General features: G+C 43.3%; 1 protein-coding gene across 2 annotated transcripts in view; it reads right to left on the reverse strand.

Moving 5' to 3' along the window:
* Atxn7 (ataxin 7) overlaps positions 1-22,013 on the reverse strand; it is a 110,505-nt gene that overhangs the window by 25,220 nt on the left and 63,272 nt on the right. The gene's annotated exons all lie outside the window — the stretch shown is intronic.

The following is a 22,013-nucleotide window of genomic DNA, read 5'->3' on the forward strand; positions in this document are numbered from 1 at the left end:
GCTACATAGCATGACCCACAAAGCTTTCTAAAACCCTTATGCAACCAGATATGGTGATGCACACCTGTAATCCCAGCACTTGGGAGGGAGAGGCAGAAAAATCAGGAGCTGAAGGCCAGCCTAAGTAGGCTATAGCAAATTCAAGGCCAGCCTGGGTCCCATGAGATCCTGGGGAGTGCACATGCGCACACCGTGATTAGCATGTGACTTCTGGAATGATGGCACACTGGCAGCTGTCTCTGTGTGGTGAAGGAACTGTATGAGGATGAGAAAAGGTAGACTATTCCAAAGACAGGAGAGGCTCTGGAAGTCCACAGAGGAAGCACAGGACAGTGGGCCAGTGCAGAGAAGTAGAAGAATGACACAGCAGAAAGAAAAACAACACAGTTCCAGCCACACAGCTACCTTGCAGGCCCTGGCACGCCCATTCTCTCTCTCCCTCTTTCTCTGTCAAATAAATAAATTAATTAATTAAAAAAAATGATATCCAACCATCTGCTGCCTCACCAACCCCCCAAAACACATCTTACTGGCAAATACACTCACAGTTTGAAAATGAAAGGATTAAAGTCAATTTATCAAGGGAACAGAAGGCAAAACCTAACTAGTATAGCTACTCGGATATCTGGTAAAGTAGACATCAAACCAAACACAGTCAGAAGAGATAAAGGAGGCCCCCACATGTCAATAAAGGGATCAATTAATTAACAATTTTACATATATATATATATGCACCAAACATCAGGGCTTCCACATTCATAAAACATATACACATGAACATAAAGGCCAGTTAGACGCTGATACAATACTAGTAGGCAACAGTCCAGTTTCATCTTTACCTAGGTAACCCAAACAACAAGTCAACAATGAAACTGCAGAGTTAAATTACACCATATATCAACTTAACAAATAGAGAGTACACATTATTCTCAGCAGCCCACAGAACCTTTTCTATAACTGTTAACATTACAGGTAGTAAAGCCAAGTCTTAACAAATACAAAAGAATTAAGATGATTTGTTGTATCTTTTTACTTATTTAAGGGTGGGAGAGAAAGGTAGATAGAGAATAGATGTGCCAGGGCCTCCAGCCACTGCAAACAAACTCCAGACACACGCACCACCTTGTGCATATGGCTTGTGTGGGTATTGGGGGATCAAACTTGGGTCTTTAGGCTTTGCAGACAAGTACCTTAACTGCTAAGCTATCTCTCCAGCCCAAGAGTACAAATTTTTTTAAAAAATTTAACAAACTAGGAGATATAGAGACACACACAGCCAGAATGGGTACTCCAGGGCCTCCAGGCTGGTGCAAATAAACTCCAGATGCATGTACTACTTTGTGCATCTGGATTTATGCAGGTACTAGGAAACTGAATCCAGGTCAGTAGGCTTTGCAGGCAAGTGCCTTAACTGCTGAACCATCTCTCCAGCTCTAGTCCCTTGTATCTTATTAAATCATAATGTAAGGAAAACAGCAAGAGAAACTATACAAATCCTTGAAGACTGAACAACACACAGTAGAATGGTTTGTCACTGAAGAAATCAGGGAAAATCAAAGCATTTCTGGAACCTAATGAAATGAAAACATAATTTACTAGAACCTCTAGAAAGTAAACCAGTTCTAAGAGGAGAATTTCCAGTGTCCAGTGCTTCCTTCCACTAGAATGTGAAAAGTCTCAAGTAAAAACCTAGTGAAGCATCTTGAGGGTCTTAGAAAAACAGGAACAAACCAAACTCAAAAGTAGTATAAAGCTGGGTGTAGTGGTGCACACCTCTAATCCCAGCACTTGGGAGGCAGAGGTAGGAGTATAATCGTGAGTTCAAGGCCACCCTGAGACTACATAGTGAATTCCAGGTCAGCCTGGGCTACAGGGAGACCTTACGTCAAAAAACTACCAAAAAAAAAAAAAAAAAAGGTAGAAGAATAAAGCTGTCATGGTTATCAAACATACACTTTTTAAAAATAAGAGTTCTGCACTAGAGCTTTAGTCTCAGTTCACATGTCAAAATAAAACACGATATAATACCACTCATGAGCTTTGTAGCAGCTGGAACATTCTCAATGGGTGGCATGCAAGAAAGGCTCAGCGCGAAGATGTGCCCGGAGAGCTCCTTTTTACTCAGAGCTCATCTATGTTATTAACCCTTTCACTACTGTTTTGTAGTCTGTGCATGCGAGTGATGACACATCTCACCACACCAGCCACTGTGTGCTGCAGAGCAAGTACGTGCCAATCATTTTATGGGACTTACAGGAAATATGCCATTCTTTCACAACCATCTTCTTAACAAAGAAGATACTGTTGTGGCCCCCACTTTCTAGATGAGGAAGCCAAGGCTTTGAAGCACTCAAATCAGCTGCTGCTGATCACAAAGCCAGTTCTAAGCAGAGCCCAGGTGCAACTGAAGTCAGGTTGGCTCCAGCACCAATGAAATCCCACATGCTCTTGCTCTCAGGTGGTGCTATGAGAAACCAGCATACCTGGTCTACCAGAAAGCAGAAAGGAAGATACAGGTCAAAGCAGGAGTGTCCAGTGAAGGGTAGAAGCCCATCCTCCTGAGTGCTGGACAAAGGAGGTCAACTGCCATAGTAAAGGTCCACACGGGCTGAACACAAGGCGCTGGTGTCGTGTGGTGCTTTTGGTCACTGCTGAGGGTGGGGGTAGGGGTGGTGGTGGCTCTTAAAAGCATCTGAAGACAATTGCTGCAACTGGGACACTCTGGCATGGCTAACCAGAACAATCTTATTAACTTCTTTTGTGTTTGTTGTTTTTCCAAAGTGGGGTCTCACTCTAGCCCTGGCTGACCTGGAATTCACTATGTGGTCTCAGAGTGGCCTTGAACTCACAAGGATCCTCCTACTTTTTGCCTCTAGAGTGCTGGGACTAAAGGTATGCACTACCACACCTGGTGATCTTACTAACTTCATTTATTTTTCTTTTACAGAGACAGAAAGAAAGATGGATAGAGAAAAAGAATGGGCATGCCAGGGCCTTCAGCCACTGCAACCAAATTACAGATGCAAGCATTACCTTGTGCATCTGGCTCACATGGGTCCTAGGGAATCAAACCTGGGTCCTTTGGCTTTGCAGGCAAGCACCTTATCCGCTAAGCCATCCCTCCAATCCATTTAAAAAAAATATTTATTTATTTGAGAGTGGGAGAGAATGGGTGAGCTAGGGCCTCTAACCATTGCAAAGCAACTCCAGACACACGTGCCACCGTGAGTGCATCTGGCTCATGTGGGTGCTGCAGAATCAAACCGGGGTCCTTGGGCTTCACAGGCAAGCGCCTTAACCACTAAGCCATCTCTCCAGCCTGATTTTACTAACTTCTAAGGCGAGCATGTTTTTTCTACCAGGAAAATGTCATTGTAGGGCTTACGCTGGTCTCCACATGTGTCTGTGGAACACCCTGGGTGTTGATAGCTGTCCTTGAGAGGAGTCTTAAGATGAGCTGAGTAACTAGCCAGCCTGGAAAGAATCCAAAGTTAAAAATACCTTCTTTTACAGAGCATCTGAGAAGGGCAAGAACGTTGCAGTTGAGACATGTGGGCCCCTATCCTTGCTTGGCTAGTTGTGAGCGGGTAGCCCTGGGCAGGCATCTGTCTTCCAGGCAGTGCCTTTGTCTGCCAAGCCTTCCTTGGAGGGCTGTGGAATCCCATGATCAACAGTTACAGGACCTGCAGGCCAGGCCTGTGGATGAGGAGCAGTGATCACCATCTCAAGTCAGACAGATGGCTACTGGGTGTTCAGCTAACACTAGCTACACAATTAGCCCTGTATTGATCACAACTCCTTTAAACTGTCATATGGGGCCATATAACTAAATGTGAATATATAACCAAATGTGGGTGTTGTGAAAATTTTGGCAATAGTTAAATGGTTTCTGAACATCCAGTAACCAAAATTCAACTGAAAATCAAGTGAATATTTATGAACCCAAGGTATTTTTGGCAGTGCTCACCTATGCTGTATCATATAACTTCACTGAACACACAGCATGTGCAGTTTGCACTATGCATGTCATAATGCCACATGCCATCATCCACCACTTCCTAAAACACCTAGGTTCAGATCCAAGACTACAGTATACTACTGACTGCAATGTTTTTACTTTACATACAAAGTCTTACGTTCATAGAGAAACATAATGGCTTAAGTATGAAAATAAAGATTTTAATATTTTTCTACAGTCACTCCTCAGCATATAAGTATCAAATTTGTCTATCTTTAGGTTTAATTACATAAAATGTTTGATTTGGGGGAAGGATCAAACTAGTGGAAAGTCAGAGAGGAACAGGGTTTCACGGCATTCCAGGGTGTCTTCCTGAAAGGGAACAAGATCACGGAAGGCCAGAGGGGAGCAGAGCTGCAGGCCACTGTGAGGTTGGGCTGAGTGCCGAGGTGCGTGCCAGGGCTAGATTCATTCCAGAATGACTGCCTGGGCAGGAACAGGTCAGCGGCAAGCAGGCTACCAACTTGGATTCCACTTCTCACACCCACTATCCAAGACCTCTGGCCACCAAACTTTTTCCCTCCCCCCTCAAGAAAGGCTGAAGAGAAGAGGTTATCTGCATACCAGCTTCAGACCCCTGGAGGACACTGGAGTTGTTCTCATTCCAGAAAGCTAGACAGAGAATAGATCTGGAAGATCAGCTCCCAGTCTGGTCGCCAGGCAAGCTAGGCCTCCTGAGGTCCTACCCAGATTTGCCAGGAAGTAGCACACACAAAGCAGACCCTCCTCAGGCGCAAGCACACCCATCCCAATGCAGTGCCTTCAGTCTCACCCCACCACGATCAACTTAGACCAGGCCGCCCAACACAGGCTGTGCAGTTGCTGCATCCTACGTGAGACAACTCATCTTGACATGGGCAGATCCCAGTGCAAAGCAAATAACACGTGACACCAAACAGGGGATTGCACCAAGACTAGCTAGTCCCATGATGGAAGCCTCCAATGAAAGCTTAGAAGAAACCTAAGTAAGACACAGCTGCTCAAAATGAAGTTTTGAAAAGCATTTTAAACAAACTTAATGAGACCATGAACAAATGACTGGTTGATTGAAAATCTTTATGTTCATACTTAAACCATTAATTATGTTTCTCTATGAGCATAAAACTTTGTATGTAAAGTAAAAACATTGCAGCCAGTAGCCTACTCTAGTCTTGAATCTGAACCTAGGTGTTTTAGGAAACATTGGATGATGGCATGTGACATTATGACAAAAGAAACTGCACAAAGAGTAATTAAATAAAAACTCCAAGAATGGCTGAAGGAAATCGAAGAAAATAGGCAAAATCAATTCAAATTACAAAGCAAAGAATGGCTCAATGAATTGGAACGCAACAAAATGAGCTAAAAGGACGGATGAAGGAAATGGAAGATAAACAAAAACAACTCAATCAATGTCTGGAGGAAACTAAAGAGAATCACAAAACAGTATTCCATAGACAGCTTAATGAAAGCAAAGTCAATCAAAAACAGTGAAAGAAGGCCAAAGGAATTTGAAGAGAATCAAGAAATTAAATAAGCTCATAGGCCAATAGAACAAGTTTCATGAGGAGATACCTAAAAGTAGGAATGAACTCAGAGGGACAATAAAAAGGTCAAATCAAGAAATGAAAATGGGGGCTGGGGAGATGGCTTAGCGGTTAAGTGCTTGCCTATGAAGCCTAAGGACCCCGGTTCGAGGCTCGTTCCCCAGGTCCCACGTTAGCCAGATGCACAAGGGGGCGCACGCGTCTGGAGTTCGTTTGCAGAGGCTGGAAGCCCTGGCGTGCCCATTCTCTCTCTCCCTCCATCTGTCTTTCTCTTTCTGTCTGTCGCTCTCAAATAAATAAATAAATTTAAAAAAAATAGAAAAAGAAATGAAAATGGAATTAAAACAAGAGATGGAAATGCTGAAGAAAAACATAACAGAAAACAGAAATGAGATAACCCTTTAAAAAAGGCTCTCAAGAAAGCCTCAAAAACAGAACAGACCAAATGAGGGACAGCTTCATAACTTGAAGACAAGACAGAAGAATTAGATTATGACTTCAAACCCTTGTCAGTTCAAAAAAAAAAAAAAAAATGTGAGCTGGGCGTGGTGGCGCATGCCTTTAATCCCAGCACTTGGGAGGCAGAGGTAGGTGGATCGCCATGAGTTCGAGGCCACCCTGAGACTACATAGTGAGTTCCAGGTAAGCCTTGGCTACAGTGAGACCCTACCTTGAAACCCTCCCCCCAAATATATACATACATACATACATACATACATACATACATACATACATACATACATACGAAACAGAACATGAGGGAACTTTGGGACACTTTAAAAAGACCCAATATTCAGATCACAAGCACACAGGAAGGGGAAGAAATCAGGGCCAAGGTCAGTGAGAATATCTTCAACACATTATTGAAGAACACTTTCCCAACCTTACAGAGGACATACCAATCCAGGTACAGGAGGTGCACAGAACACCAGACAGACAGGACCAGAGAAAACACCTACAACACATAATGATCAAGACATTAAACACAGAAAACAAGAACAGAGAACTACAAGCTGTTATAAAAAAAATTAGCTCATTGCATGTAGAATTACACCCGACTTTTCAATGGAAACTCTTAAAGCCAGAAGAGCTTGAAACAAACAGGCTATTTCAAAAGCTAAATGACCATAGCTGCCAACCCAAACTGCTATGTCTAGCAAAATTATCCCTCATAATAGAAGGTAAAAGAAAATAACTTTCACGGTATGAACCAACTTCACAATTTCACGAACACCAAGCCAGTCCTACAGAATACTCCACACTCAGGAGATGAAACAACAGAAACTAAACGGATCATAACAGCATGCAAAGACCAAGACAACAAACTCCACAAAACCTTCAGTGGATTTAGTTATAACTCTGAGCCCAACTCTCCAATCAAAAGACACAGATTAGCAGGATGGATCAGAAAGCTGGACCCAACCATTTGCTGTCTGAAAGAAACCCACCTTAAAATTAAAGATAACCACCACCTTAGGGTAAAAGGAGGAAAAAGATTTTCTAAGCAAATGGAAGCATGAAACAAGCAGGAGTAACTACTAACTTTTGACAAAACTGACCTTGAGCCAAAAGTAATGAAAAGAGATAAAGGCCACTTCATATTCATTAAAGTAACAATTCAACAAGAAGACATTACAATCATAAACTTACATGCACCAAACACAGGGGCACCTAATTTTATAAAGCAAAATTTACTAGACAATAAAACAGATATAAATCCCAATACAATAATAAGAGATTTTAACACCCTACTATCATCAACAGACAGATCCTTTAAGCAGAAAATAAACAGATAAACAATGGAGCTAAACAACACCACAGATCAAATGGACTCAACAGACGTCCACAGACTATCCCACCCTAATCCTACTGAATACACATTCTTCTCAGTAGTCATGGAACCTTCTCCAAAATAGACCATATACTGGGCATAAAACATGTCTCCAAAAATTCAGAAAAACTGACATAATTCCATGCATTTTAATCCAAGCACAATGCATTAAAACTAGAAATCAACAACTGTAACAACAGAAAACTCAGTAACTCCTGGAGACTGAAGAAGTCACTATTAAACAATGAATGAGCTGCTGAAGAAATCACAAAGGAAGCTGGGCATGGTGGCACATGCCTTTAATGTCAGCACTTGGGAGGCACAGGTAGGAGGCTTGCCATGAGTTCGAGGCCACCCTGAGACTCTATAGTGAATTCCAGGTCAGCCTGGGCTAAAGTGAGACCCTACCTCAAAAAAAAAGCCCCCCCCCCAAAAAAAAAATCACAAAGGAAATCAATAAATTTATTGAACTGAAAGACAATGAAAGTACAACCAAAAGTTATGGGACAAAATGAAGGCAGTTCTAGGAGGGAAATTTTAGCAGTAAATGCCTATATTACAAAAACAGAGAGATCTCAAATAAATAAATAAATATCCATTTGAAAGCAATGAGAATACAAGAAAAGTCCAAGCCCAAAAGTACCAGATGGAAAGAAATTATCACGATCAATGCAGAAATAAACAAAAATGGAAATACAGAAAAATAATTTTAAAAGTAAAGAGCTGGTTCTTCAAAAAATTAAACAAGATTGCTAAACTACTGACCAAATTGATCAAAAGAAAAAAAGAGAAGACTCAAATCATCAAGAAGAAATGAAAGTGGAAAGTCACACTGACACCAATGAGACTGGAAGAATCACGAGGGCACATTTCAAAATGTACTGATCTAGTATTCCGCACAACTGGAAAGCCTAGAAGAAATGGATGAATTCTTTGACTCATAGCACCTTCCAAAAATAAATCCAGAACAAACAGACTTCCAAAACAATTACTTCTAATGAAATTGAGAAAGTAATAAAAAAAAAAATCTCCCAACAGCAACAACAAAAAAGAGCAGACCCAGATGGATTCACTTTTGAATTCTAAACAAACTAAAACCACTTGTCAAATTATTTCACATAATTGAAAAGGAGGGAATACTCTCAAACTCCTTTTATGAAGCCAGCATTACTCTTCATACCTAAACCAGAGAGAGACACAACAAAAACAGAAAATTATAGACTGGTATCCCTAATGAACTTGGATAGTCTGGATAAGATCCTCACTGAGTTCAAGAACACATCAATAGCGTCATGGCATCCACCTCCATCAAGTAGGTTCCACCCCAGGGAGGCAGGGATGGCTCAACATACAAGAACCACATGATTATTTTAGTATATATGAAAAAGACCCCTGAGAAAATACAATACCCTTCATGAATAAAACACTGGTGAGAGTAGGGATGAAAGGACCACATCTCATAATAAGGGCTATTTATAAAGTACCCAAGGCCCAGATCACATTAAGTGTGACCTGAAACTAGGCAGGGGTGCCCACTCTCACCACTGCTTTTCAACAATGCACTTGAAGTCTTAGCTAAAACAGTAAGAGAAACAAATAAAAGGGATATAAACAGGTAAGGAAGAACTCAAACTACCCCTATTAACAGATGATATGATTTTATGTATAAGAGGTCCAAAAGACTCCACCCCCCCCCCAAAAAGAAACCCTCCTAACGGTGATAAAATTCTCTTAGTTAAGTGGCAGGATACTAAATCAATACACAAAAAATCAGTAGCCAAAGATAAACATACAGAAAAAGAGAAAAGCAATGCTATTCTGTTTTCAATAGCCACAAAAAAAATTAAGTACCCTGGAATATCACTACCAAGAAAATGAAAGACCTATATAAAGAAAACATAAATACAGTGAAGAAAGAAACTAAGGAGGACATGAGAAGATGGTAAGACCTCCTATGCTCATGGATTGGAAAAATTAATATTGTGAAAATGGCCATTTTACTTAAAGCATTATACAAATTCAATGCAATTCCAATCCATATGGAAGAACAGAAGGCCTCAGGAAGTATCACTATACCTGATTTCGAGATGTACTACAAAGCCCCAGTAATTAAAACAGCATGGTACTGGCACAAAAACAGACACATAGATCAGTGGAATAGAAGACCCATCTCCAAATCCAAGGTACTACAGTTACGTGATCTTTGACAAAGTGGCCAAAAAAACAAACTGGAGAACAGACAGCATCTTCAACAAATGGTGCTGGAGAAATTGCAAAATCACATGTAAAATAATGAAATTAGACTCACTTCTCTCACCCTGCCCAAAAGTCAACTCTAAATGGATTAAGGACTTCAATATAAGAACTGAAACTCTAAAACAATTAGAAGAAAAAGCAGGGAGAACACTGCACCATATAGGCGTAGGAAAAGACTTCCTGAATAAGACCCCAGTAGTGCAGGAAATCAGATCAACTCAACCACTGGGACCTCATGAAACTAAAAGGCTATTGGTACTGGCCAACCATTAACAGAGTCAACAGACATACTACAGAATGTGAGAAAATCCTCATCACCTATAATATCTAGAATCTATAAAGAACTCAACAAACTAAACAATAAAATTATTACACAATCCAATAAAAAATGGGGTACAGAATTAAACAGAATTCTCAAAATACAAGTGGTTATTACACACTTAAAGAGATATTCATCTTTAGTCATTAGACAAATGAAAATTAAAACAACTCTGAGATTTCATGTCACCCCATTCAGGATGGCCTATATCAAAAAACTGAATGAGGGTTGGAGAGATGGCTCAGTGGTTTTAAGGTGCTGTTTGCTTGCAAAACCTAATGACCCAGGGTTTGGTTCCCCAGGACCCACATAAGCCAGGAACCAGGACCCACATAAGCCAGATGCACAAAGTGGTACATGCACCTAGAGTTCATTTTCAGTGGCTGGAGGCCCGGGAGGGGCCATTCATATTCTCTCTCTCTCCCTCTCTCTCTCTCTCTCTCTCTCTGCATGTGTGTATGTGTGTATGTGTGTGCATGTAAAAACTGAATGACAACAAGTGCTGGAGAAGTGCAGAAAGAATGTTTGCCTACTGTTGGTGGAAGTAACCCTTATTCTGGTTAGCATTCTGCAAGCTATAACCAAGAAAAAAGGGGTGGGGGGAGAGACAGTCCAGGCAAAAAGTGGAAAAGGCTTAGCTTGAATTTTTTCTTTTCCATTTAAGAGAGAGAGGGGAAGAGAGAGAAAGAAAGACAGAGACTCAGACAGAACAGAGACAACAGGTGTGCCAGGCCCCCAGCCACCGCAAACTAACTTAAGCTGCACGCGCCACCTTGTGCATCTGGCTACATGGGTCCCGGGGAATTGAACCTGGGTCCTTTGGCTTTGCAGGCAACCACCCCAACTGCCAAGCCATCTCTTCAGCCCAACAATACTTAACTTTAAAACCATGGACTCTGGCCAGTAAATCCCCAGGCCCAGAATTGGGTTGTCCCCCACAGTAAGCTGTTGGCCAGGGATACCCATGAGGTCCCCAAAGCAATACGGGCCATTGCCAAAACACTTGATTAGCTGCCAGAGCTAGAAGGTAAGATCCTGTTGCTGGAAACACCGCTGCCTGCAGTCACAGGACATCAAAGTTCCGTGCTGGAACTGAAGGGGAGACTAGCTTCCACCTGACTGGCCCTCACAGTGCTGGAGAGCCCTGTGGGAGCTGCTGGAGGGAAACGGTCACCAAACAACAGCACGCATAAGCAGGGGAGCCTGCAGACTACGAAACCAACCAGCCGGTCAAGAAGCACACACTTCTGCAAAAAGAAGCACACACTTCTGCAAGAGTGGCAGGCAGCCTCTGCAGGTAAACAACTGTTCTCTGATTGGACATGAGGCCCGCTGAGTGGGAGAGAAGTCATATCTGGTACTGGAAACTAAGTTAGAATACCACTGTCAGGAAACTCACAGACTTTTGAGAGAAGGCCCCATTGCTCTCTGAAAAAGAGTAGGCTTGGAGATTCTCTCTCTCTCTCTCTCTCTCTCTCTCTCTCTCTCTCTAATTTGCACATTACCCTGTTAACTCACGCTGCTGACACTCTTGTTTGAAGAATCTGCTTTATTTTACAGATAGGAGCGAAAATGGAAGAGAACTGATAACACAAAAAGTTAGCTGACTGCCCAACATCAGATATGCCACATTCGCCAAGGAAGGCCCAGGAGAAATCGCAGGAGAAGTGACAATATGAACACTACTTTTACTGCTAGCCTGACCACCAGCTCCAGATTGATGGGTGACAAACACGGAGATCAATCAAAACCTATCACAACACAAATCCAGATGCTATAGAGAACTCAACACTAAGTCAGATGGCCAAAAGGCCTGGCATGGCTCAGGGAACCTGCAGAAGAGGGGGTGGAAAGACTGTAAGAGTCATTGAGTGGGTAGAAATTCCCTGAGCCACAGTCCCCTATGACCCTACAGGGACTGACGGAAGAGAGTCTCCAGAGTACTAGGAGCTGGGGCAAGGGGGTAAAAGAATAACTGATATAATTAAAATAAAAATTAACATATAACGATTGCTTGATTTTAAGAATTGCCATTTGAAGGCTGGGAATCGGCTCAGTCAGTGAAGTTCTCACTGTGCAATCATGAAGGCCTGAGTCTGGATCTCCATCACCCACAAGTAAGCCACATGGAGAAGCACGCACCTAGAGCCTCAGCGCTTAGAAGGAAGGGACGGGAGGATTTCTGGGACTGGAGGACCAGCTACTCTAACCAAACAGGTGAGCTCCAGGCTTGGTGAGCAGCTCTGTCTCAACAAAGAAAAAAAGGTGGAGAACAATGAAGGAAGATATCTGATGTTGAACTCTGGCTTCCTCATGCACGCAAACATGGACACACACACACACACACACACACACACACACGTGTGCACGCGAACTGCTATTTCAGTTGTGCCTTTGAGCTTTGTATAAAATTGTTTACTGAGTGGTTTGGGATAGAACTTATAATTTATGAAATGGTCTTAAACATACACTTCTGCCATTTTATACTATGTATTTCAGAAAATCAATATGCTAGAGGTGGTGACACACATCTTTAATTCAAGCACTTTGGAAGCAAAGGTAGGAAGATCACTGTTTGTGGCAACTCTGAGACTACATACTGAATTCCAGGTCAGCCTGGGCTAGAGTGAGACTCTACCTCAAAAAACCAAAACCAACAAATAAGGGGGGGGGGGGGGGAGAAAGAGAAAACCAATGTTCTCAACATGATAATATAAATCAAAACACAAATCAACACTAACAGTTTTCAAGATGCCCTATGTCTTGTAATAGCAAATATTCAGCCATGATGCTATTTTTTATGTAAAAATAATCACATCCATATCATCACTATGCAAAATGGTTTTATTTTTTAATAAGGGGAAAATTATATACATCAAAATTTTATTAAAATAAATTTATTTAATTATCAGTAAATTTCATTTGCATATCAACTTTAAATACTTATTTATTTGAGAGAGGTAAAGAGGCAGAAAGAGAAAGAATGGGCATGCCAGGGCTTCCAGCCACTGCAAACAAACTCCAGATGCATGTACCACCTTGTACATCTAGCTTACATGGGTACTGGGGAATCAAACCGAGGCCCTTTGGCTTTGTAGGCATCTTAACCGCTAAGCCACCTCTCCAGCCCCTGAATATCTATTTTAATGTACCTACAGACCCAGGGATCAAGTAAAATTTCACAGGTGTGGTTTGATTCTGTTGTCCCCCATAAACTTGGGTGTTCTGAATGTCATGTCCCCAGCTGATGGCAATTTGGGAATTAAACCCTCCTGGAGGTAGTATATTGTTGGGTATTATAGCCAGATTCCTCTTGCCAGTATATGGCACTCTCTCCTGTTGCTGTTGTCTACCTGATGATGGCCAGGAGGTGATGTCCATCCTCTGCTCATGCCATTGCTTTCCCCTGACATTATGGAACTTCCCTTTGAGCCTATAAGCCAAAATAAACCCTTTTTCCCCCCACAAGCTGCTCCTGGTTGGGTGTTTTCTGCCAGCAATGGGAACTGACTGCAACAACAGGTGAAAAGGGGTCATGAGTGGGAAAATTTAAGAAGCCCTGATTGTAATGCTTCCCAATGGCTAGAGCAGAAACCACTAAGAAACAAACCAAATCCTTTTGATCTTCTCCAGTGTGGTGTCTAGTTTAGTTTTATTCTGAATTACAATGAGGTTACATTCCACTTCCCATGGCTAAGTTGAACCTATCCTGAATTAGAAGTGCATTTCAGGATAGAGAGATGGCTTAGCAGTTTAGACACTTCCTTGCTGTGAAGCCTAAGGACCCATGCTCAACTCTCCAGATCCTGTGTAAGCCAGATGTACAAGGTGGTGCATGCATGCGGAGTTTGGCTTGCTGTGGCCCTGACGCATCAACCCTCCCCTCCCCAACAAAATAAGAGCATTTCGTACTCGATACCACAGCACAGCAGCAGAGTGCACTGTGGACCAGCAGGCCCTGCCCTGAACTGCATGGCTACCAGAAGCTGCAGCTCCTCAGGATCTACATACATGACAACCTCCCTGGGAGGCGATTAAAATTAAACATTCCTCTTTGTAAACTTGAAAATCCCTAAGCTGAGCCCTTATAAGTTAGGAGCCATCTGTAGAAGCTCAGAGGGAAAAACTGTGATTCATTATAAAATAAATTATGAAACAAATACCAAGCAAAAAGAATGCTCATTCACACTAATCTTTGATAACTAACTGTACATAGAATGGATGGTGAAGATCAAGTCTCACATTTAGTTTGTGGTAGAAATTTTAGTCAAATTACCAAAGTAAAGATTCCGAAGACCCATGGCTTCTCTTTAAATGAAATTTACACTCTTGGATACAATCAGGAAAGGTTCCACGGTATACTCTGCATAGAAAGACATTACGATAAATACCAAGTTGGCATCAATGTGTGAGTTCATAAAGGTTGTTCTACTCAACAACACTCCACTCCCCTTTAAAGCAAAGTCTTTTATTAATCAAGCTTACGTGTGCCTATAACATGTAAAGCATAGGGAAAGCACACAGGTTCTTTGGCCAAGCATTAAGTATCAACACACAACAACACTTCAGGGGCTGGAGAGACATGGAAAGTGCTTGATGCAAGCATGAAGACCTCAGTTTGGATCTAGAACCCTCATAAATGCCAGTGTGGTGGTATGCCTGTATTTCCAACACTGGGAATGGCAGGATCATGAAATCCCTAGAAGTCTCTAGCCAGCTAGTCAAATTGGTGAGCTCTAGGTTCAGCAAGAGAGTCTATCTCAAAGACATTCAGAATTCAGGGCCTGGAAAGGAAGACAAGTCATCGAGTTTCTTTTGTACTTCTGAGCCGCTCTTTCTTACTCAACTCCATGTTCCTCCAGGGTTCTCCCTAAACCACTGTCATTCACAACCAGGGGTTTCAGAATGTCTATGATGTCTGCACAAGATCTGAACCATTATTTACTTGCTATGTTAAGTACACTAGCAGCTGATTAGAGACTACCTGACTCAGCACTGTCCTAAGCAATGTCTGAAATGACCACTCTGTTTTAATGTAACACACACACACACACACACACACACACATGCGCGCGCGCGCGCGCGGCAGGGGAGGCTGGAGAGATGGCTAGTGATAAGTGCTTGCTGCTCAACCCTGAGGACCCAAGTTTGATCCCCAGGCCCCATATGGCTGGAAGTCAAAGAGGGCTTTTGTAATCTCCACACACTGATGGCAAGATGGGAGCAGCAGACAGGAGAATTTTCCAGAAGCTGGTGGGAAGAACACCACAGTGAGAGCCAAAGAGAGAAAATCTCCGCCTCAAATAAGACCTGAAAAGCTTCCCCTCTGACCTCCACACATGTGTCCTGGCACCCACATGCCCACATTCTCCCTGTCTGTGTTTCTCTCTCGCTCGCGCGCGTGTGCGCTCATACACACAGAGATATACACAAACACACTCACCACACAGATATACACGCACAAACACACCACACAGATATATACACACACAGAGATATATACATACAAACACACACAGATATATCCTTAAAGAAGAAACACAAAGCATGGTGGTACACGCCTTTAATCTCAGAACTTGGGAGGCAGAGATAGGAGGATTGCTGTGAGTTCCAGGCCACCCTGGGCTAGAGGAAGACCCTATCTCAAAAATCCAAAATGAGAAACACAGCACCCCATTTTACAAATCCTGCCTCTGACTACACAGAAACATTAGTATTTAACCTCTTCTTACTGCCTCCACTGCTACCAATCTTGCTTTTATTTTTTTTATTTAAAAAAATTTTTTTTAATTTATTTATTTGACAGCAATAGACAGAGAAAGAAAGAGAGAGAATGGGCAAGCTAGGGCTTCCAGCCACTGCAAATGAATTCCAGATGCATGCACCCCCTTGGGCATCTGGCTAACGTGGGTCCTGGGGAATGGAGCCTTGAACCAGGGTCCTTAGGCTTCACAGGCACGCACTTAACCGCTAAGCCATCTCTCCAGCCCCCAGTGTTGCTTTTAACTCACGTGTGCCTGGCCAGCAGACAAGGCCTTCCCCTCTTTTCTGTTGCCACAAATTGTGTTTCATTCTAAGCCTGATTTTTCTTTGATCCATTTTTTTAAGGTTTCCAGACATCTGATGAGATACTCTGGAGAAAGCCTGGTGGAGTGTACTTGCTAAAAAGGAAGCCAGCTGGTAGGACTGTCTCTAAAACCTCTCTATCTCAATTTAGGGACTCTAGCACTGACCTCTGACATGCAGTGCCTCAAAAGACAATTAGCCAGAACCAGGGCTTGGAGGCAGCCTCAGAGCATGCTTAGGTGGGTTACGAATGGCACTGGAGAACAGAGAAAGAAAACTCCCACAAAGCACTCAGCACCATTTCCACCAGAGAGGTTTAACTGAAAAGGATGATTTCAATACTGGCTGCCCTAACAAATTAGTCTCCAACTGCTACCTCTGCCAAATGCACCCCCCACCAATGTGGAGGTGCTTTTAAATTAAAATATAAGGGGAAAGTGAAGAAAAGAGAGTCATTTACAGCACTTGGGCCACTTGAAACAACTTTTCACCGAAGGTCTATAATCAAATTATCAAGCTCTTCAAGTCAGGGCTTTATGACTGAAATAAAGGCCGTACTAAAGAGTCCGGGCCTCTTGGCATTTCCACGTCTCTGGGCAGGGAGCACAGAGCAGCACACCATTCACAGTGCTGCATGAAAGAGAAAAGACCACAAAGGGCAGATTACAAGGGAGAATGACTCCACTCGGTGGGGGGAAGGGACAGGCGTGAATGGATTGTAAATAATGTTGCTAAGAAAGGAGCAGAAATATGGCAACCTCAAATAATCCCCATGCCAGGAATGCTTCCCAAGAGGACTGTTCTTTCTGAACTTTGCTTTCAAGTATGTGAGAAATATGAAAACTGACTGAGTGTCGGGGGTATTACTCCTCCTTGCCTGCTTTAACTTGTAGCTCAGCAAGCGTTTGTGAAGGGCTTTTATACAGAGCACCCCAGTGCTTCAGCAGAAGCTTCACTAGGGATGAGAGAATGCTCACAGCCCTTGATCACAGCAAGCAGGAATGCAGCACCTCCTCTCAGGAACCCCGGCCAGAAAACACCTTGTGTCTGAAGGACACGGACCAACCCGGAAGGCCAGCAGGTCTCTTAAAGGCTCCTTCCCATGCTTCTGCAACCCATCTCCACACGCTGAGCCCCACCTGAGAGCCAGTATCCTCTTGGACACATGTCCAGCTCAACTCACAGACTTCCAGCTGAGAGCTAGTGAGTCTTCTTGGACACATACCCACCTCCACATGAAGCTGTCCACTGGAGAGCCAGCATCCTCTCAGACACATGCATGTGTCCGCTGTGTAAGCACACACATGCACATACACTGGGGAGTGCTTTTTCTGGGGAAAAGAAGCCTGTTTTGAACCATAACCATCACCGTGTTATGTCACCTCTGTGATCTAGGTGCCACCCTTTCTGACTACAAAAAGACACCATGAATAACATGTTGGCTGACACTTTGATTTTGCCAACAGTCCTAAGACCCTCCCTCTGCTATCCTCAGAAAGCTCAGTGTGGCGACAGGTGACGGCACACACTCCCTGCAGCAAGCACAGTGACCTCAGCGAGGGACGCGCAGCACTGCACATCCACAACACTGCCTGTGGAGACGTTTCTCCTTCTCAGGCACCAACATAGGAGAAGATGAGGGAAAATTACAATGAAAAGAGGCAAGCCCCTAAATCCATCAGTCTCTAAGTACTTTTAATTTTACCCTTTATCTATTAAGAAGAATATTACCCTAAAAACTCAGCATTTCACCATTAAAAGTTTAGCTGTTCAATGCAACACTCAGAAGCTATAGATTATTACTAGAAAATTGTTCAGTGCAGGGACGGGATACCTTCCAGTGAGTTGTTGGCCAAGGAGGTCCCTGATGCCCCCAAAACATTACAGGCCATTACCAAGGCTCTTGGTTTCCCACCAGGAATAGATGGTAAGACCCTATTGTTGAAGGCTCCACATACTTAGGCTGCAAGGTCACTGAGAAATCCTGTTGGAGCTGAGCTGAAAATCTCCTCCATGTCCACCAGCTGACAGAAAGCTGGAATAAGCTATGCTGTATGCAGTTCAATGGGAGAGAGAGAAATCACCAGTGGAGATATCCAACAGTGGACTCTGCAAGCCTTAAATTTGGCCAGCCAGACTAAATGATGCAACAGGTGCAACAGTGGTGTGTCTGTTATGGGGGAAACCAACCACTCTCAAATTGGACTAGAGGCCCCCTCCAAGGGAGGGAATACATCCCTGATACTGAAAAATTACAATAGGGTAGTCATGAGTCCTAGGGGTGTAACACCTGCTGGTGTCTGGCTAAATGTATATACTGACCTCACCAAACTGCCCTGTAAGCACCCCTCTTAATGTTCATACCCATACATTAATGCTCCTCTTTCTTTTGGTTAGAGAAGCTTCTCTTTTCAGATGGCAGTGACCTTGGGATGACTCAGAAGGCATCATGGCGCTGGGAAGAAGTGACAGGAGTCCTCAGCATTGAAATATCTCTATTACATCTTCCAAGACTCAGGGTCCATTGTAGAAGAGGTGGTGGAAAGAATGTAAGAGCCAAAGGAAGGGTAGGACTCCTTACACAATGTGCTACTCCAGACATAAAATGGCCTGGATATCCATGACCTCATAGTGCCTGACACTACCTACACAAGACCATCATAATAGGATGAAATGATGACAACATCAAAATAAAAGAGACTGAAAGGGGGAGGGGATATGACGGAGAGTGGAGTTTCAAAGGGGAAAGTGGGGGGAGGGAGGGAATTACCCTGGGTTATTGTCTACAATTATGGAAGATATCAATAAAAAAATTAAGAAAAATTCAGCTATCCAATTTGTTATACCATACGTAATTTAATATGTAAGCATCTCCGAAGTCACAATGTAACTCTGGGTCATAGATTTTTCCAAATGAAAGATAGAGGTATGATAAAAATACAAAAATAAAAATTTAAAAAGACAGAAATAAACAGTGTGCTGGCTCACACCTGTAATCACCTGTAACCCTAGCACTTGGGAGACAGAGGCTGGAGAACTGCTGGGAACTCGAGGCTAGTGTGTGCTATATGGCACATTCTAGGTCAGCGTGGAGTACAGTGAGATCCTGTCTCACACAAGCAACAACAGAACTATGCTTTGCCATACCAATGGAATTTTTATAATTACAAGTAGGAAGAAAGAAAAACACCAGCCAACAGGATAATTAGAAGTGAGCATGTTTTGTTTGTTTTTTAAAAGAAACTTCAGTGTAGGAATCCCAATAGGCAGTCCCATCCTCCCAGATCAAAGAATAGCAACTCAGGACCGGGGAGATGGGTCAGAGGTTAAGGCGCTTGCCTGTAAAGCCCAGCAACCAGGGTTTGATTCCCCAGTACCCACATAAGCCAGACGCACAGTGGCACATGCGTCTGGAGTTTGTTTGCTGTGGCTGGAGGCCTCTCTCTCTTATTCTCTCTACTAGCAAATACATAAATAAAAATATTTTTAAAACAAGAATAGAATCTCCAAGGCGGCAGCACCTTTCCCTGAGCACTGAGCAGCTGCCTGGCCTGTCCCTGGCCCTGCTGATGCTGGTTCTGCGCCCTTGCTCTATCCTCTCACTCTGCAGACAGGGAATACCTGAAGATCCAACCATGGCAACGACAAATACTTCATTCCAAACACAGCCTAACAGTGCCCTCCCTAAGCACTGTCGCTGTCTAAAACACACACACACACACACACACACACACACACACTTTTTACAATGAAGTTGCAACACTTCTTTTCTAAAGGCAGAAGGTAGCACCTGTTCCACCTGCATGCAGGGCTGTCAACAGGTAAGATGCCAGAAGCCATGAGCAAACATGAAGAAACAGCACAAGTGCCTGACCAGCATTTTTAGAGGAAAAAAACAAACAAAAAAATTAGTAACAATTTGACTAAAAGTTTATAATCTACTTATCTTTAAAATCCTACAGCTAGGGAGCTAGATTTCAATGCGACTAAAGCATCTGACCAGGCTCATTAGTGAAGGCCTGAAATGTGAATCCAGTGAAAACTGGAGAGCTGTCACCTCACTTCCGGCCCAAAGACAGAGGAAAGGAAGAGACAGAAGAATCAGCTCGGCTCTGTGGGCTCTTCAACACAGCTGGGGGAAAAAGCATCTTTTCCAGCAATTATTCCATAATTAAAATGTAGAAACACTGAGTTTAAGTAAGTTACTGATGATTTCCCGAGGTCACTACTGTGACGTTTTTCCTTCTGTCAGTGTTCTGTATAAAACTTTACTGTGGACTGGAAGTACTGACAAACTTTCAAACACTACAGGAAACACTGAACTGCTTGTCATGAAACCCCACTTACCACATTAACCAAGCCCAGCAGTTAAAGTATGTTACAATTGCTCCTCCGTTTTTAGAGAGCAGAGCAACCAATGTTGTCCCCCCGCGACCCCCCCCCCCCGTTTGGAGATACGGGAACTGTCTGATGCAAACTTCAGCGTTTTGTGGTAGTTAATAGCAAACTGACTCCTGTCTGTGTTTGAACTTTGGCCAGATCACTGGAGTGACATTTCAGAATGGCTCCTGTGGGCAGCTTGCAGCAGCTAATCCCTCTTGCAGCACTCACTCACTCTGATCCTCGGCGCGTCGGGCTCCCTCCCTCTACCACCGCAGGGACAGCCCGCCTCTCCAGGCAAGGCCTGCTGCCGCTGGACAGGTGCCAGGAGGAAAGCGGCCTGCACCAACTCTTCCTGACTCGGCTTGGCTCTATGCAAGTTAGTGGAGACCTAACCCACCTTCCATAGGATCATTCAGAACCGGGCCCCAGGCCAAGGCCAGCCTCTGAAAACTACCAGGAAACTTACCCAGCCCCTGTGCAGAGGAAGGGGGGCTCTGGAGAGGAGTCTTGTTACCTTCCATTCACAGAATGTGGCTGTACTTCACTGCACACTTGCCACCGCAGGCATGCGGCATGATCTGGTCTGCCCACCAACTCCAAATATGCCCCATGTTTGCGCTTATGTAACGTTTGCTACTACTGTAAAAAGCACTTGAATTACAAAGGTCCTGGCAGATCAACAGAAAACAGGGTGGAGTCTAATTTCATCTAATATGGTCATACAAGGCGTCCTGGCTGGTGTAAATTAATCCTTCTATTTGAAAGGCAATTTGCCAGAACTGGAGAAAAAAGAATTTATAAATTTAACAGGCTAAAATGTGAATTATTTACACTCAATTTTTAATAAATACCTTTAAAGTAGCACTGCTACTGTGGGCAGATAGAAAACGGGCAGGATTAGTTATAAACCTTGCAGAAGATTTAAAACAGTTCTATGAGCACCAGCAGCCTTTCCCATGCTTTATTTCCCAATAAACAGACTTACTAAACTCAAGTACTTTTTTTTCCACATGTCAGGTTATCTGTAGGTATTCACTGTTTTTAAATGCCCTGGGGAAGAATCTAACTCATTCTTTTTACTTATTTATGAGTGAGTGAGTGTGTGTGTGGGGGGGGGGGGAGGAAGCGTGTGCGTGAACAAACAAGCCAAAGCCTCTTGCTGTCAGTGCAGACCAAGGCCAGATGCTTGCCCTCGCCACTTTTTGGGTCCAGCTTATATAGGTGGCTTGAGAAGTCAACCCTGGGCCTTTTAACTACTGAGCCATTTTCCTAGCTCCTAAGCATACTTTTCTACTTAAATCTAGTAACAATACTCTGGACCCATTTTCTGCCTATATTGTCAAAATTTGCATAATTCCTCATGCTGCTGACTACCTGGGGTTTGGAGTTCAATCAAGGGTAGGGACCTTTTGTGCTTCAAACACAATAAACAAGTTCTATGCGGCTCGGCTCCCTGTACGCAGGTGATGCTGGCTCAGCTGGTTCCCTAACAGCCCATGACACTCCCCATGAAGATCCCCCCCACCTCCCACAATGGGCCAAACAGAAAAGAACCTGCCCAGTGATGTGAGTTTTATGGTGATGGTGGCGCAGACAAACACTTCTACATGTGTG

The sequence above is a fragment of the Jaculus jaculus genome, chromosome 16 (genome assembly GCF_020740685.1).
Source record: "Jaculus jaculus isolate mJacJac1 chromosome 16, mJacJac1.mat.Y.cur, whole genome shotgun sequence".
Classification (NCBI taxonomy): domain Eukaryota; kingdom Metazoa; phylum Chordata; class Mammalia; order Rodentia; family Dipodidae; genus Jaculus; species Jaculus jaculus.